Below are 17010 nucleotides of genomic sequence, written 5' to 3' on the forward strand. Positions count from 1 at the left end.
AGATGGCAGTGTAGATATTTAAAATGTTTATACAGAAGGCGGTGAAGATATTTCCATGTTTTTAGGGATAGCCATGTAGATATTTTCATGTTTGTACAGATAGCGGTGTTGACATTTCCATGTTTATAGAGATAGCAGTGTAGATATTTCCATGTCTATACAGATAGCGGTGTAGATATATTCATGTTTATACAGATCGTGGTGTACATATTTCCATGTTTATACAGGTAGCGGTGTAGATATTTCCATGTTTATACAGATAGCGGTGTAGATATTTCCATATTTACAGAGATAGAGGTGTAGATATTTCCATATTTGCACAGATTGCGGTGTACATATTTCCATATTTATACAGATAGTGGTGTAGATATTTCCATGTTTATACAGACAGCGGTGTAGATATTTCCATATTTACAGAGATAGAGGTGTAGATATTTCCATATTTGCACAGATTGCGGTGTACATATTTCCACGTTTATACAGATAGTGGTGTAGATATTTCCATGTTTATACAGATAGCGGTGTAGATATTTCCATGTTTATACAGATAGCGCTGTAGATATTTCCATGTTTATACAGATAGCGGTCTAGATATTTCAATGTTTATACAGATAGCGGTGTAGATATTTCCATGTTTATACAGATAGCGGTGTAGATATTTCCAGGTATATACAGATAGCGGTGGACATATTTTCAAGTTTATACAGATAGCGGTGGACATATTTTCATGTTTATAGAGATGGCAGTGTAGATATTTCCAAGTTTATAAAGATAGCGGTGTCGATATTTCCGTGTTTATACAGATAGCGGTGCAGGTATTTCCATGTTTGTAGAGACAGCGGTGTAGATATTTCCATGTTTTTACAGATGGGGTTGTAGATATTTCCATGTTTATACAGATGACTGTGTAGATATTTCCATGTTTTTTACAGATGGCGGTGTAAATATTTCCATGTTACGCAGATAGCGGTGTGGATATTTCCATGATTATACAGACAGCGATGTAGATATTTCCATGTTTATAGAGATGGCTGTGTAGTTATTTCCATGTTTATACAGATTGCAGTGTAGATATTTCCATGTTTATACAGATAGTGGGGTAGATATTTCCATGTTTATACAGATGACTGTGTAGGTATTTCCATGTTTATACATATGGCGGTGTAGATATTTCCATGTTTAGAGAGATAACCATGAAGATATTTCCATGTTTATACAGACAGTGGTGTAGACATTTCCATGTTTATAGAGATTGCGGTGTAGATATTTCCATAGTTATACAGATAGCGGTGTAGATATTTCCATGTTTATACAGATAGCGGTGTAGATGTTTCCATGTTTATACAGATAGCGGTGTAGATGTATCCATGTTTATACAGATCGTGGTGTATATATTTCCATGTTTATACAGATAGCGTTGTAGATATTTCCATGTTTATACAGATAGCGGTGTAGATATTTCCATATTTACAGAGATAGAGGTGTAGATATTTCCATATTTGCACAGATTGCGGTGTACATATTTCCACTTTTATTCAGATAGTGGTGTAGATATTTCCATGTTTATACAGATAGCGGTGTTGATATTTCCATATTTACAGAGATAGAGGTGTAGATATTTCCATGTTTGCACCGATTGCGGTTTACCTATTTCCACGTTTACACAGATAGTGGTGTAGATATTTCCATGTTTATACAGATAGCGGTGTAGATATTTCCATGTTTATACAGATAGCGTTGTAGATATTTCCATGTTTATACAGATTGCGGTGTAGATATATCCATGTATATACAGATTGCGGTGTAGATATTTCCATGTTTATAAAGATAGCGGTGTAGATATTTCTATGTTTACACAGATTGCGGTGGAAATATTTCCATGTTTATACAGATAGTGATGTAAATATTCCCATGTTTACAGATAGCGGAGTAGATATATCCATGTTTATACAGATAGCGGTGTAGACATTTCCATGTTTATACAGATAGCGGTGTAGATATTTCCATGTTTATACAGATAGCGGTGGAGATATTTCCATGATTAGACAGATAGCGGTGGAGATATTTCAATGTTTATACCGATGACTGTGTAGATATTTCCATTTGTATACAGATGGCAGTGTAGATATTTCCATGTTTATACAGATTGCTGTGTGGCTATTTTCATGTTTATAGAAATAGCGGTGTAGGTATTTCCATGTTTACAGAGATGGCTGTGTAGATATTTCCATGTTTACACAGATGACTGTGTAGGTATTTCCATGTATATCCAGAAGGCAGTGTTGATATTTCAATGTTTATAGAGATAGCAGTTTAGTTATTTCCATGTTTATACAGATGGCAGTGTAGATATTTCCATGTTTATACAGAAGGCGGTGATGATATTTACATGTTTTTAGGGATAGCCATGTAGATATTTCCATGTTTATACAGATAGCGGTGTAGATATTTCCATGTTTATACAGATAGCGGTGGAGATATTTCCATGATTAGACAGATAGTGGTGGAGGTATTTCAATGTTTATACAGATGACTCTGTAGATATTTCCATTTGTATACAGATGGCAGTGTAGATATTTCCATGTTTATACAGATGGCAGTGTAGATATTTCCATGTTTATACAGATTGCTGTGTGGCTATTTTCATGTTTATAGAAATAGCGATGTAGGTATTTCCATGTTTATAGAGATGGCTGTGTAGATATTTCCATGTTTACACAGATGACTGTGTAGGTATTTCCATGTATATCCAGAAGGCAGTGTTGATATTTCAATGTTCATAGAGATAGCAGTTTAGTTATTTCCATGTTTATACAGATGGCAGTGTAGAGATTTCCATGTTTATACAGAAGGCGGTGAAGATATTTCCATGTTTTTAGGGATAGCCATGTAGATATTTCCATGTTTATACAGATAGCGGTGTTGACATTTCCATGTTTATAGAGATAGCGGTGTAGATATTTCCATATTTATGCAGATAGCGGAGTAGATATTTCCAAGTTTATACAGATAGCAGTGTAGATATTAACATGTTTATACAGATAGCGGTGTAGATATATCCATGTTTATACAGATTGCGGTGTAGATATTTCCATGTTTATTCAGATAGCGGTGTAGATATTTCCATGTTTATACAGATAGCGTTGTAGATATTTCCATGTTTATACAGATAGCGGTGTAGATATATCCATGTATATTCAGATTGCGGTGTAGATATTTCCATGTTTATAAAGATAGCGGTGTAGATATTTCTATGTTTACACAGATTGCGGTGGAAATATTTCCATGTTTATACAGATAGCGATGTAAATATTCCCATGTTTATACAGATAGCGTAGTAGATATATCCATGTTTATACAGATAGCGATGTAAATATTCCCATGTTTATACAGATAGCGTAGTAGATATATCCCTGTTTATACAGATAGCGGTGTAGACATTTCCATGTTTATACAGATAGCGGTGTAGATATTTCCATGTTAATACAGATAGCGGTGGAGATATTTCCATGATTAGACAGATCGCGGTGGAGATATTTCAATGTTTATACCGATGACTGTGTAGATATTTCCATTTGTATACAGATGTCAGTGTAGATATTTCCATGTTTATACAGATGGCAGTGTAGATATTTCCATGTTTATACAGATTGCTGTGTGGCTATTTTCATGTTTATAGAAATAGCGGTGTAGGTATTTCCATGTTTATAGAGATGGCTGTGTAGATATTTCCATGTTTACACAGATGACTGTGTAGGTATTTCCATGTATATCCAGAAGGCAGTGTTGATATTTCAATGTTTATAGAGATAGCAGTTTAGATATTTCCATGTTTATACAGATGGCAGTGTAGATATTTCCATGTTTATACAGAAGGTGGTGAAGATATTTCCATGTTTTTAGGGATAGCCATGTAGATATTTCCATGTTTATACAGATAGCGGTGTTGACATTTCCATGTTTATAGAGATAGCGGTGTGGATATTTCCATATTTATGCAGATAGCGGAGTAGATATTTCCATGTTTATACAGATAGCAGTGTAGATATTAACATGTTTATACAGATAGCGGTGTAGATATATCCATGTTTATACAGATTGTGGTGTAGATATTTCCATGTTTATACAGATAGCGGTGTAGATATTTCCATGTTTATACAGATAGCGGTGTAGATATATCCATGTATATACAGATTGCGGTGTAGATATTTCCATGTTTATAAAGACAGCGGTGTAGATATTTCTATGTTTACACAGATTGCGGTGGAAATATTTCCATGTTTATACAGATAGCGATGTAAATATTCCCATGTTTATACAGATAGCGTAGTAGATATATGCATGTTTATACAGATAGCGGTGTAGACATTTCCATGTTTATACAGATAGCGGTGTAGATATATCCATGTTTATACAGATCGTGATGTATATATTTCCATGTTTATTCAGATAGCGGTGTAGATATTTCCATGTTTATACAGATAGCGGTGTAGATATTTCCATATTTACAGAGATAGAGCTGTAGATATTTCCATATTTGCACAGATTGCGGTGTACATGTTTCCACGTTTATACAGATAGCGGTGTAGATATTTCCATGTTTATACAGATAGCGGTGGAGATATTTCCATGATTAGACAGATAGCGGTGGAGGTATTTCAATGTTTATACAGATGACTGTGTAGATATTTCCATTTGTATACAGATGGCAGTGTAGATATTTCCATGTTTATACAGAAGGCGGTGAAGATATTTTCATGTTTTTAGGGATAGCCATGTAGATATTTCCATGTTTATACAGATAGCGGTGTTGATATTTCCATGTTTATAGAGATAGCGGTGTAGATATTTCCATATTTATGCAGATAGCGGAGTAGATATTTCCATGTTTATACAGATAGCAGTGTAGATATTAACATGTTTATACAGATAGCGGTGTAGATATATCCATGTTTATACAGATTGTGGTGTAGATATTTCCATGTTTATACAGATAGCGCTGTAGATATTTCCATGTTTATACAGATAGCGTTGTAGATATTTCCATGTTTATACAGATAGCGGTGTAGATATATCCGTGTATATACAGATTGCGGTGTAGATATTTCCATGTTTGTAAGGATAGCGGTGTAGATATTTCTATGTTAACACAGATTGCGGTGGAAATATTTCCATGTTTATACAGATAGCGATGTAAATATTCCCATGTTTATACAGATAGCGGAGTAGATAAATCCATGTTTATACAGATAGCAGTGTAGACATTTCCATGTTTATACAGATAGCGGTGTAGATATTTCCATGTTTATACAGATAGCGGTGGAGATATTTCCATGATTAGACAGATAGCGGTGGAGATATTTCAATGTTTATACCGATGACTCTGTAGATATTTCCATTTGTATACAGATGGCAGTGTAGATATTTCCATGTTTATACAGATGGCACTGTAGATATTTCCATGTTTATACAGATTGCTGTGTGGCTATTTTCATGTTTATAGAAATAGCGGTGTAGGTATTTCCATGTTTATAGAGATGGCTGTGTAGATATTTCCATGTTTACACAGATGACTGTGTAGGTATTTCCATGTATATCCCGAAGGCAGTGTTGATATTTCAATGTTTATAGAGATAGCAGTTTAGTTATTTCCATGTTTATACCGATGGCAGTGTAGATATTTCCATGTTTATACAGAAGGCGGTGAAGATATTTCCATGTTTTTAGGGATTGCCATGAAGATATTTCCATGTTTATAGAGATAGCGGTGTTCACATTTCCATGTTTATAGAGATAGCGGTGTAGATATTTCCATGTTTATACAGATAGCGGTGTAGATATATCCATGTTTATACAAATCATGGTGTATATACTTCCATGTTTATACAGATAGCGGTGTAGATATTTCCATGTTTATACAGATAGCGGTGTAGATATATCCATGTTTACACAGATTGCGGTGTAGATATTTCCATGTTTATAAAGATAGCGGTGTAGATATTTCTATGTTTCCACAGATTGTGGTGGAAATATTTCCATGTTTATACAGATAGCGATGTAAATATTTCCATGTTTATACAGATAGAGGAGTAGATATATCCATGTTTATACAGATAGCAGTGTAGACATTTCCATGTTTATACAGATAGCGTTGTAGATATTTCCATGTTTATACAGATAGCGGTGGAGATATTTCCATGATTAGACAGATAGCGGTGGAGATATTTCAATGTTTATACAGATGACTGTGTAGATATTTCCATTTGTATGCAGATGGCAGTGTAGATATTTCCATGTTTATACAGATGGCATTGTAGATATTTCCATGTTTATACAGATTGCTGTGTGGCAATTTTCATGTTTATAGAAATAGTGGTGTAGTTATTTCCATGTTTATAGAGATGGCTGTGTAGATATTTCCATGTTTACTCAGATGACTGTGTAGGTATTTCCATGTATATCCAGAAGGCAGTGTTGATATTTCAATGTTTATAGAGATAGCAGTTTAGTTATTTCCATGTTTATACAGATGGCAGTGTAGATATTTCCATGTTTATACAGAAGGCGGTGAATATATTTCCATGTTTTTAGGGATAGCCCTTTAGGTATTTCCATGTTTATGCAGATAGCGGTGTTGACATTTCCGTGTTTATAGAGATAGCGGTGTAGATATTTCCATATTTATGCAGATAGCGGAGTAGATATTTCCATGTTTATACAGATAGCAGTGTAGATATTAACATGTTTATACAGATAGCGGTGTAGATATATCCATGTTTATACAGATTGTTGTGTAGATATTTCCATGTTTATACAGATAGCAGTGTAGATATTTCCAGGTTTATACAGATAGTGGTGTAGGTATTTCCATGTTTACAGAGACAGAGGTGTAGATATTTCCATATTCACACAGATTGCTGTGTACATATTTCCATATTTAAACCGACAGCTCTGAAGATATTCCCATGTTTACACAGATACTGTTGTAGATGTTTCCATGTTTATAGAGATTGCAGTGTAGATATTTCCATGTTTATAAAGATAGCGGTGTAGATATTTCGATGTTATGCAGATAGTGGTGGGGATATTTCCATGTTTATATAGATAGCGCTGTAGATATTTGCTTGTTTATACAGATAGCGGTGTTGATATTTCCATGTTTATACAGATAGCGGAGGAGATATTTCCACGTTTTTACAGATAGCAATGTAAATATTTGAATGTTTATACAGATAGTGGTCTAGATATTTCCATGTTTATATAGATAACGGTGTAGATATTTCCAATTTTATACACATAGCGGTGTAGTTATTTCCATGTTTATACAGATGACTGTGCACATATTTCCATGTTTATACAGATGGCGGTGTAGATATTTCCATGTTTATACAGATAGCGGTCTAGATATTTCCATGTTTATACAGATAGCGGTGTAGATATTTCCATGTTTATACAGATAGCGGTGTAGATATTTCCATGTATATACAGATAGCGGTGGACCTATTTTCAAGTTTATACAGGTAGCGGTGGACATATTTTCATGTTTATAGAGATGGCAATGTAGATATTTCCAAGTTTATAAAGATAGCGGTGTCGATATTTCCGTGTTTATACACATAGCGGTGCAGGTATTTCCATGTTTGTAGAGACAGCGGTGTAGATATTTCCATGTTTTTACAGATGGGGGTGTAGATATTTCCATGTTTATACAGATGACTGTGTAGATATTTCCATGTTTTTTACAGATGGCGGTGTAAAAATTTCCATGTTACGCCGTTAGCGGTGTGGATATTTCCATGTTTATACAGACAGCGATGTAGATATTTCCATGTTTATAGAGATGGCTGTGCAGTTATTTCCATGTTTATACCGATTGCAGTGTAGATATTTCCATGTTTATACAGATAGTGGGGTAGATATTTCCATGTTTATACAGATAGCGGTGTAGATATTTACATATTTACAGAGATAGAGGTGTAGATATTTCCATATTTGCACCGTTTGCGGTTTACATATTTCCACGTTTATACAGATAGTGGTGTAGATATTTCCATGTTTATACAGATAGCGGTGTAGATATTTCCATGTTTATACAGATAGCGGTGTAGATATTTCCATGTTTATACAGATAGCGGTGTAGATATTTCCATGTTTATACAGATAGCGGTGTAGTTATATCCATGTATATACAGATTGCGGTGTAGATATTTCCATGTTTATAAAGATAGCGGTGTAGATATTTCTATGTTTACACAGATTGCGGTGGAAATATTTCCATGATTATACAGATAGCGATGTAAATATTCCCATGTTTATACAGATAGCGGAGTAGGTATATCCATGTTTATACAGATAGCGGTGTAGGCATGTCCATGTTTATACAGATAGCGGTGTAGATATTTCCATGTTTATACAGATAGCGGTGGAGATATTTCCATGATTAGACAGATAGCGGTGGAGATATTTCAATGTTTTTACAGATGACTGTGTAGATATTTCCATTTGTATACAGATGGCAGTGTAGATATTTCCATGTTTATACAGATGGCAGTGTAGATATTTCCATGTTTATACAGATTGCTGTGTGGCTATTTTCATGTTTATAGAAATAACGGTGTAGGTATTTCCATGTTTATAGAGATGGCTGTGTAGATATTTCCATGTTTACACAGATGACTGTGTAGGTATTTCCATGTATATCCAGAAGGCAGTGTTGATATTTCAATGTTTATAGAGATAGCAGCTTAGTTATTTCCATGTTTATACAGATGGCAGTGTAATATTTCCATGTTTATACAGAAGGCGGTGAAGATATTTCCATGTTTTTTGGGATAGCCATGTAGATATTTCCATGTTTATACAGATAGCGGTGTAGATATATCCATGTTTATACAGATCGTGGTGTATATATTTCCACGTTTATACAGATAGCGGTGTAGATATTTCCATGTTTATACAGATAGCGGTGTAGATATTTCCATATTTACGGAGATAGAGGTGTAGATATTTCCATATTTGCACAGATTGCGGTGTACATATTTCCACGTTTATACAGATAGTGGTGTAGATATTTCCATGTTTATACAGATAGCGGTGTAGATATTTTCATGTTTATACAGATAGCTCTGTAGATATTTCCATGTTTATACAGATAGCGGTCTAGATATTTCAATGTTTATACAGATAGCGGTGTAGATATTTCCATGTTTATACAGATAGCGGTGTAGATATTTCCAGGTATATACAGATAGCGGTGGACATATTTTCATGTTTATAGAGATGGCAGTGTAGATATTTCCAAGTTTATAAAGATAGCGGTGTCGATATTTCCGTGTTTATACTGATAGCGGTGCAGGTATTTCCATGTTTGTAGAGACAGCGGTGTAGATATTTCCATGTTTGTACAGATGGGGGTGTAGATATTTCCATGTTTATACAGATGAGTGTGTAGATATTTCCATGTTTTTTACAGATGGCGGTGTAAATATTCCCATGTTACGCAGATAGCGGTGTGGATATTTCCATGATTATACAGACAGCGATGTAGATATTTCCATGTTTATAGAGATGGCTGTGTAGTTATTTCCATGTTTATACAGATTGCAGTGTAGATATTTCCATGTTTATACAGATAGTGGGGTAGATATTTCCATGTTTATACAGATGACTGTGTAGGTATTTCCATGTTTATACATATGGCGGTGTAGATATTTCCATGTTTAGAGAGATATCCATGAAGATATTTCCATGTTTATACAGACAGTGGTGTAGACATTTCCATGTTTATAGAGATGGAGGTGTAGATATTTCCATAGTTATACTGATAGCGGTGTAGATATTTCCATGTTTATACAGATAGCGGTGTAGTTATATCCATGTATATACAGATTGCGGTGTAGATATTTCCATGTTTATAAAGATAGCGGTGTAGATATTTCTATGTTTACACAGATTGCGGTGGAAATATTTCAATGATTATACAGATAGCGATGTAAATATTCCCATGTTTATACAGATAGTGGAGTAGGTATATCCATGTTTATACAGATAGCGGTGTAGATATTTCCATGTTTATACAGATAGCGGTGGAGATATTTCCATGATTAGACAGATAGCGGTGGAGGTATTTCAATGTTTATACAGATGACTGTGTAGATATTTCCATTTGTATACAGATGGCAGTGTAGATATTTCCATGTTTATACAGAAGGCGGTGAAGATATTTCCATGTTTTTAGGGATAGCCATGTAGATATTTCCATGTTTATACAGATAGCGGTGTAGATATTTCCATGTTTATACAGATAGCGGTGTAGATATTTCCATGTTTATACAGATAGCGGTGTAGATATATCCATGTTTACACAGTTTGCGGTGTAGATATTTCCATGTTTATAAAGATAGCGGTGTAGATATTTCTATGTTTACACAGATTGCGGTGGAAATATTTCCATGTTTATACAGATAGCGATGTACATATTTCCATGTTTATACAGATAGCATAGTAGATATATCCATGTTTATACAGATAGCAGTGTAGACATTTCCATGTTTATACAGATAGCGGTGTAGATATTTCCATGTTTATACAGATAGCGGTGGAGATATTTCCATGATTAGACAGATAGCGGTGGAGATATTACAATGTTTATACAGATGACTGTGTAGATATTTCCATTTGTATACAGATGGCAGTGTAGATATTTCCATGTTTATACAGATGGCAGTGTAGATATTTCCATGTTTACACAGATTGCTGTGTGGCTATTTTCATGTTTATAGAAATAGCGATGTAGGTATTTCCATGTTTATAGAAATGGCTGTGTAGATATTTCCATGTTTACACAGATGACTGTGTAGGTATTTCCATGTATATCCAGAAGGCAGTGTTGATATTTCAATGTTTATAGAGATAGCAGTTTAGTTATTTCCATGTTTATACGGATGGCAGTGTAGATATTTCCATGTTTATACAGAAGGCGGTGAAGATATTTCCATGTTTTTAGGGATAGCCATGTAGATATTTCCATGTTTATACAGATAGCGGTGTTGACATTTCCATGTTTATAGAGATAGCGGTGTAGATATTTCCATATTTATGCAGATAGCGGAGTAGATATTTCCATGTTTATAGAGATAGCAGTGTAGATATTAACATGTTTATACAGATAGCGGGGTAGATATATCCATGTTTATACAGATTGTGGTGTAGATAATTCCATGTTTACACAGATAGCGGTGTAGATATTTCCAAGTTTATACAGATAGTGGTGTAGATATTTCCATGTTTACAGAGACAGAGGTGTAGATATTTCCATATTCACACAGATTGCTGTGTACATATTTCCATATTTAAACCGACAGCTCTGAAGATATTGCCATGTTTACACAGATACTGTTGTAGATGTTTCCATGTTTATAGAGATTGCAGTGTAGATATTTCCATGTTTATAAAGATAGCGGTGAGGTTATTTCCATGTTTATGCAGATAGCGGTGGAGATATTTCCATGTTTATAAAAATAGTGCTGTAGATATTTGCTTGTTTATACAGATAGCGGTGTAGATATTTCCATGTTTCTACAGATAGCGGTGTAGATATTTCCATGTTTATAGAGATAGCGGAGGAGATATTTCCATGTTTTTACAGATAGCAATGTAAATATCTGAATGTTTATACAGATAGCGGTCTAGATATTTCCATGTTTATATAGATAACGGTGTAGATATTTCCATTTTTATACACATAGCGGTGTAGTTATTTCCATGTTTATACAGATGACTGTGTACATATTTCCATGTTTATACAGATGGCAGTGTAGATATTTCCATGTTTATACAGAGAGCGGTCAAGATATTTCCATGTTTATACAGATAGCGGTGTAGATATTTCCATGTTTATACAGATAGCGGTGTAGGTATTTCCGTGTTTATACAGATAGCGGTGGACATATTTTCAAGTTTATACAGATAGCGGTGGACATATTTTCATGTTTATAGAGATGGCAGTGTGGATATTTCCAAGTTTATAAAGATAGCGGTGTCGATATTTCCGTGTTTATACAGATAGCGGTGCAGGTATTTCCATGTTTGTAGAGACAGCGGTGTAGATATTTCCATGTTTTTACAGATGGGGGTGTAGATATTTCCATGTTTATACAGATGACAGTGTAGATATTTCCATGTTTTTTACAGATGGCGGTGTAAATATTTCCATGTTACGCAGATAGCGGTGTGGATATTTCCATGTTTATACAGACAGCGATGTAGATATTTCCATGTTTATAGAGATGGCTGTGTAGTTATTTCCATTTTTATACAGATTGCAGTGTAGATATTTCCATGTTTATACAGATAGTGGGGTAGATATTTCCATGTTTATACAGATGACTGTGTAGGTATTTCCATGTTTATACATATGGCGGTGTAGATATTTCCATGTTTAGAGAGATAGCCATGAAGATATTTCCATGTTTATACAGACAGTGGTGTAGACATTTCCATGTTTATAGAGATAGCGGTGTAGATATTTCCATAGTTATACAGATAGCGTTGTAGATATTTCCATGTTTATACAGATAGCGGTGTAGCTGTTTCCATGTTTATACAGATAGCGGTGTAGATATATCCATGTTTATACAGATCGTGGTGTATATATTTCCATGTTTATACAGATAGCGGTGTAGATATTTCCATGTTTATACAGATAGGGGTGTAGATATTTCCATATTTACAGAGATAGAGGTGGAGATATTTCCATATTTGCAGATTGCGGTGTACATGTTTCCACGTTTATACAGATAGCGGTGTAGATATTTCCATGTTTATACAGATAGCGGTGTAGATATTTCCATGTTTATACAGATAGCGGTGTAGATATTTCCATGTTTATACAGATAGCGGTGTAGATATATCCATGTATATACAGATTGCGGTGTAGATATTTCCATGTTTATAAAGATAGCGGTGTAGATATTTCTATGTTTACACAGATAGCGGTGAAAATATTCCCATGTTTATACAGATAGTGTAGTAAATATATCCATGTTTATACAGATAGCGGTGTAGATATTTCCATGTTTATACAGATAGCGGTTTAGTTATTTCCATATTTACAGAGATAGAGGTGTAGATATTTCCATATTTGCACAGATTGCGGTGTACATATTTCCACGTTTATACAGATTGTGGTGTAGATATTTCCATGTTTATACAGATAGCGTTGTAGATATTTCCATGTTTATACAGATAGCGGTGTAGATATTTCCATGTTTATACAGATAGCGGTGTAGATATATCCATGTTTACACAGATTGCGGTGTAGACATTTCCATGTTTATAAAGATAGCGGTGTAGATATTTCTATGTTTACACAGATTGCGGTGGAAATATTTCCATGTTTATACAGATAGCGATGTAAATATTTCCATGTTTATACAGATAGCGGAGTAGGTATATCCATGTTTATAGAGATAGCAGTGTATACATTTCCATGTTTATACAGATAGCGGTGTAGATATTTCCATGTTTATACAGATAGCGGTGGAGATATTTCCATGATTAGACAGATAGCGGGGGAGATATTACAATGTTTATACAGATGACTGTGTAGATATTTCCATTTGTATACAGATGGCAGTGTAGATATTTCCATGTTTATACAGATGGCAGTGTAGATATTTCCATGTTTATACAGATTGCTGTGTGGCTATTTTCATGTTTATAGAAATAGCGATGTAGGTATTTCCATGTTTATAGAAATGGCTGTGTAGATATTTCCATGTTTACACAGATGACTGTGTAGGTATTTCCATGTATATCCAGAAGGCAGTGTTGATATTTCAGTGTTTATAGAGATAGCAGTTTAGTTATTTCCATGTTTATACAGATGGCAGTGTAGATATTTCCATGTTTATACAGAAGGCGGTGAAGATATTTCCATGTTTTTAGGGATAGCCATGTAGATATTTCCATGTTTATACAGATAGCGGTGTTGACATTTCCATGTTTATAGAGATAGCGGGGTAGATATTTCCATGTTTATACAGATAGCGGTGTAGATATATCCATGTTTATACAGATCGTGGTGTATATATTTCCATGTTTATACATATAGCGGTGTAGATATTTCCATGTTTATACAGATAGCGGTTTAGTTATTTCCATATTTACAGAGACAGAGGTGTAGATATTTCCATATTTGCACAGATTGCGGTGTACATATTTCCACGTTTATGCAGATTGTGGTGTAGATATTTCCATGTTTATACAGATAGCGGTGTAGATATTTCCATGTTTATACAGATAGCGGTGTAGATATTTCCATGTTTATACAGATAGCGGTGTAGATATATCCATGTTTACAGAGATTGCGGTGTAGACATTTCCATGTTTATAAAGATAGCGGTGTAGATATTTCTATGTTTACACAGATTGTGGTGGACATATTTCCATGTTTATACAGATAGCGATGTAAATATTTCCATGTTTATACAGATAGCGGAGTAGATATATCCATGTTTATACAGATAGCAGTGTAGACATTTCCATGTTTATACAGATAGCGGTGTAGATATTTCCATGTTTATACAGATAGCGGTGGAGATATTTCCATGATTAGACAGATAGCGGTGGAGATATTACAATGTTTATACAGATGACTGTGTAGATATTTCCATTTGTATACAGATGGCAGTGTAGATATTTCCATGTTTATACAGATGGCAGTGTAGATATTTCCATGTTTATACAGATTGCTGTCTGGCTATTTTCATGTTTATAGAAATAGCGATGTAGGTATTTCCATGTTTATAGAAATGACTGTGTAGATATTTCCATGTTTACACAGATGACTGTGTAGGTATTTCCATGTATATCCAGAAGGCAGTGTTGATATTTCAGTGTTTATAGAGATAGCAGTTTAGTTATTTCCATGTTTATGCAGATGGCAGTGTAGATATTTCCATGTTTATACAGAAGGCGGTGAAGATATTTCCATGTTTTTAGGGATAGCCATGTAGACATTTCCAGGTTTATACAGATAGCGGTGTTGACATTTCCATGTTTATAGAGATAGCGGTGTAGATATTTCCATATTTATGCAGATAGCGGAGTAGATATTTCCATGTTTATAGAGATAGCAGTGTAGACATTAACATGTTTATACAGATAGCGGTGTAGATATATCCATGTTTATACAGATAGCGGTGTAGATATTTCCAGGTTTATACAGATAGTGGTGTAGATATTTCCATGTTTACAGATACAGAGGTGTAGATATTTCCATATTCACAAAGATTGCTGTGTACATATTTCCATATTTAAACCGACAGGTCTGAAGATATTCCCATGTTTACACAGATACTGTTGTAGATGTTTCCATGTTTATAGAGATTGCAGTGTAGATATTTCCATGTTTATAAAGATAGCGGTGTAGATATTTCCATGTTTATGCAGATAGCGGTGGAGATATTTCCATGTTTATATAGATAGCGCTGTAGATATTTGCTTGTTTATACAGATAGCGGTGTAGATATTTCCATGTTTATACAGATAGCGGTGTAGATATTTCCATGTTTATAGAGATAACGGTGTAGATATTTCCATTTTTATACACATAGCGGTGTAGTTATTTCCATGTTTATACAGATGACTGTGTACATATTTCCATGTTTATACAGATGGCGGTGTAGATATTTCCATGTTTATACAGATAGCGGTCTACATATTTCCATGTTTATACAGATAGCGGTGTAGATATTTCCATGTTTATACAGATAGCGGTGTAGATATTTCCATGTTTATACAGATAGCGGTGTAGATATATCCATGTTTACAGAGATTGCGGTGTAGACATTTCCATGTTTATAAAGATAGCGGTGTAGATATTTCTATGTTTACACAGATTGTGGTGGAAATATTTCCATGTTTATACAGATAGCGATGTAAATATTTCCATGTTTATACAGATAGCGGAGTAGATATATCCATGTTTATACAGATAGCAGTGTAGACATTTCCATGTTTATACAGATAGCGGTGTAGATATTTCCATGTTTATACAGATAGCGGTGGAGATATTTCCATGATTAGACAGATAGCGGTGGAGATATTACAATGTTTATACAGATGACTGTGTAGATATTTCCATTTGTATACAGATGGCAGTGTAGATATTTCCATGTTTATACAGATGGCAGTGTAGATATTTCCATGTTTATACAGATTGCTGTCTGGCTATTTTCATGTTTATAGAAATAGCGATGTAGGTATTTCCATGTTTATAGAAATGACTGTGTAGATATTTCCATGTTTACACAGATGACTGTGTAGGTATTTCCATGTATATCCAGAAGGCAGTGTTGATATTTCAGTGTTTATAGAGATAGCAGTTTAGTTATTTCCATGTTTATGCAGATGGCAGTGTAGATATTTCCATGTTTATACAGAAGGCGGTGAAGATATTTCCATGTTTTTAGGGATAGCCATGTAGACATTTCCAGGTTTATACAGATAGCGGTGTTGACATTTCCATGTTTATAGAGATAGCGGTGTAGATATTTCCATATTTATGCAGATAGCGGAGTAGATATTTCCATGTTTATAGAGATAGCAGTGTAGACATTAACATGTTTATACAGATAGCGGTGTAGATATATCCATGTTTATACAGATAGCGGTGTAGATATTTCCAGGTTTATACAGATAGTGGTGTAGATATTTCCATGTTTACAGAGACAGAGGTGTAGATATTTCCATATTCACAAAGATTGCTGTGTACATATTTCCATATTTAAACCGACAGGTCTGAAGATATTCCCATGTTTACACAGATACTGTTGTAGATGTTTCCATGTTTATAGAGATTGCAGTGTAGATATTTCCATGTTTATAAAGATAGCGGTGTAGATATTTCCATGTTTATGCAGATAGCGGTGGAGATATTTCCATGTTTATATAGATAGCGCTGTAGATATTTGCTTGTTTATACAGATAGCGGTGTAGATATTTCCA

The sequence above is a fragment of the Pan troglodytes genome, chromosome 23, assembly GCF_028858775.2.
Source record: "Pan troglodytes isolate AG18354 chromosome 23, NHGRI_mPanTro3-v2.0_pri, whole genome shotgun sequence".
Classification (NCBI taxonomy): domain Eukaryota; kingdom Metazoa; phylum Chordata; class Mammalia; order Primates; family Hominidae; genus Pan; species Pan troglodytes.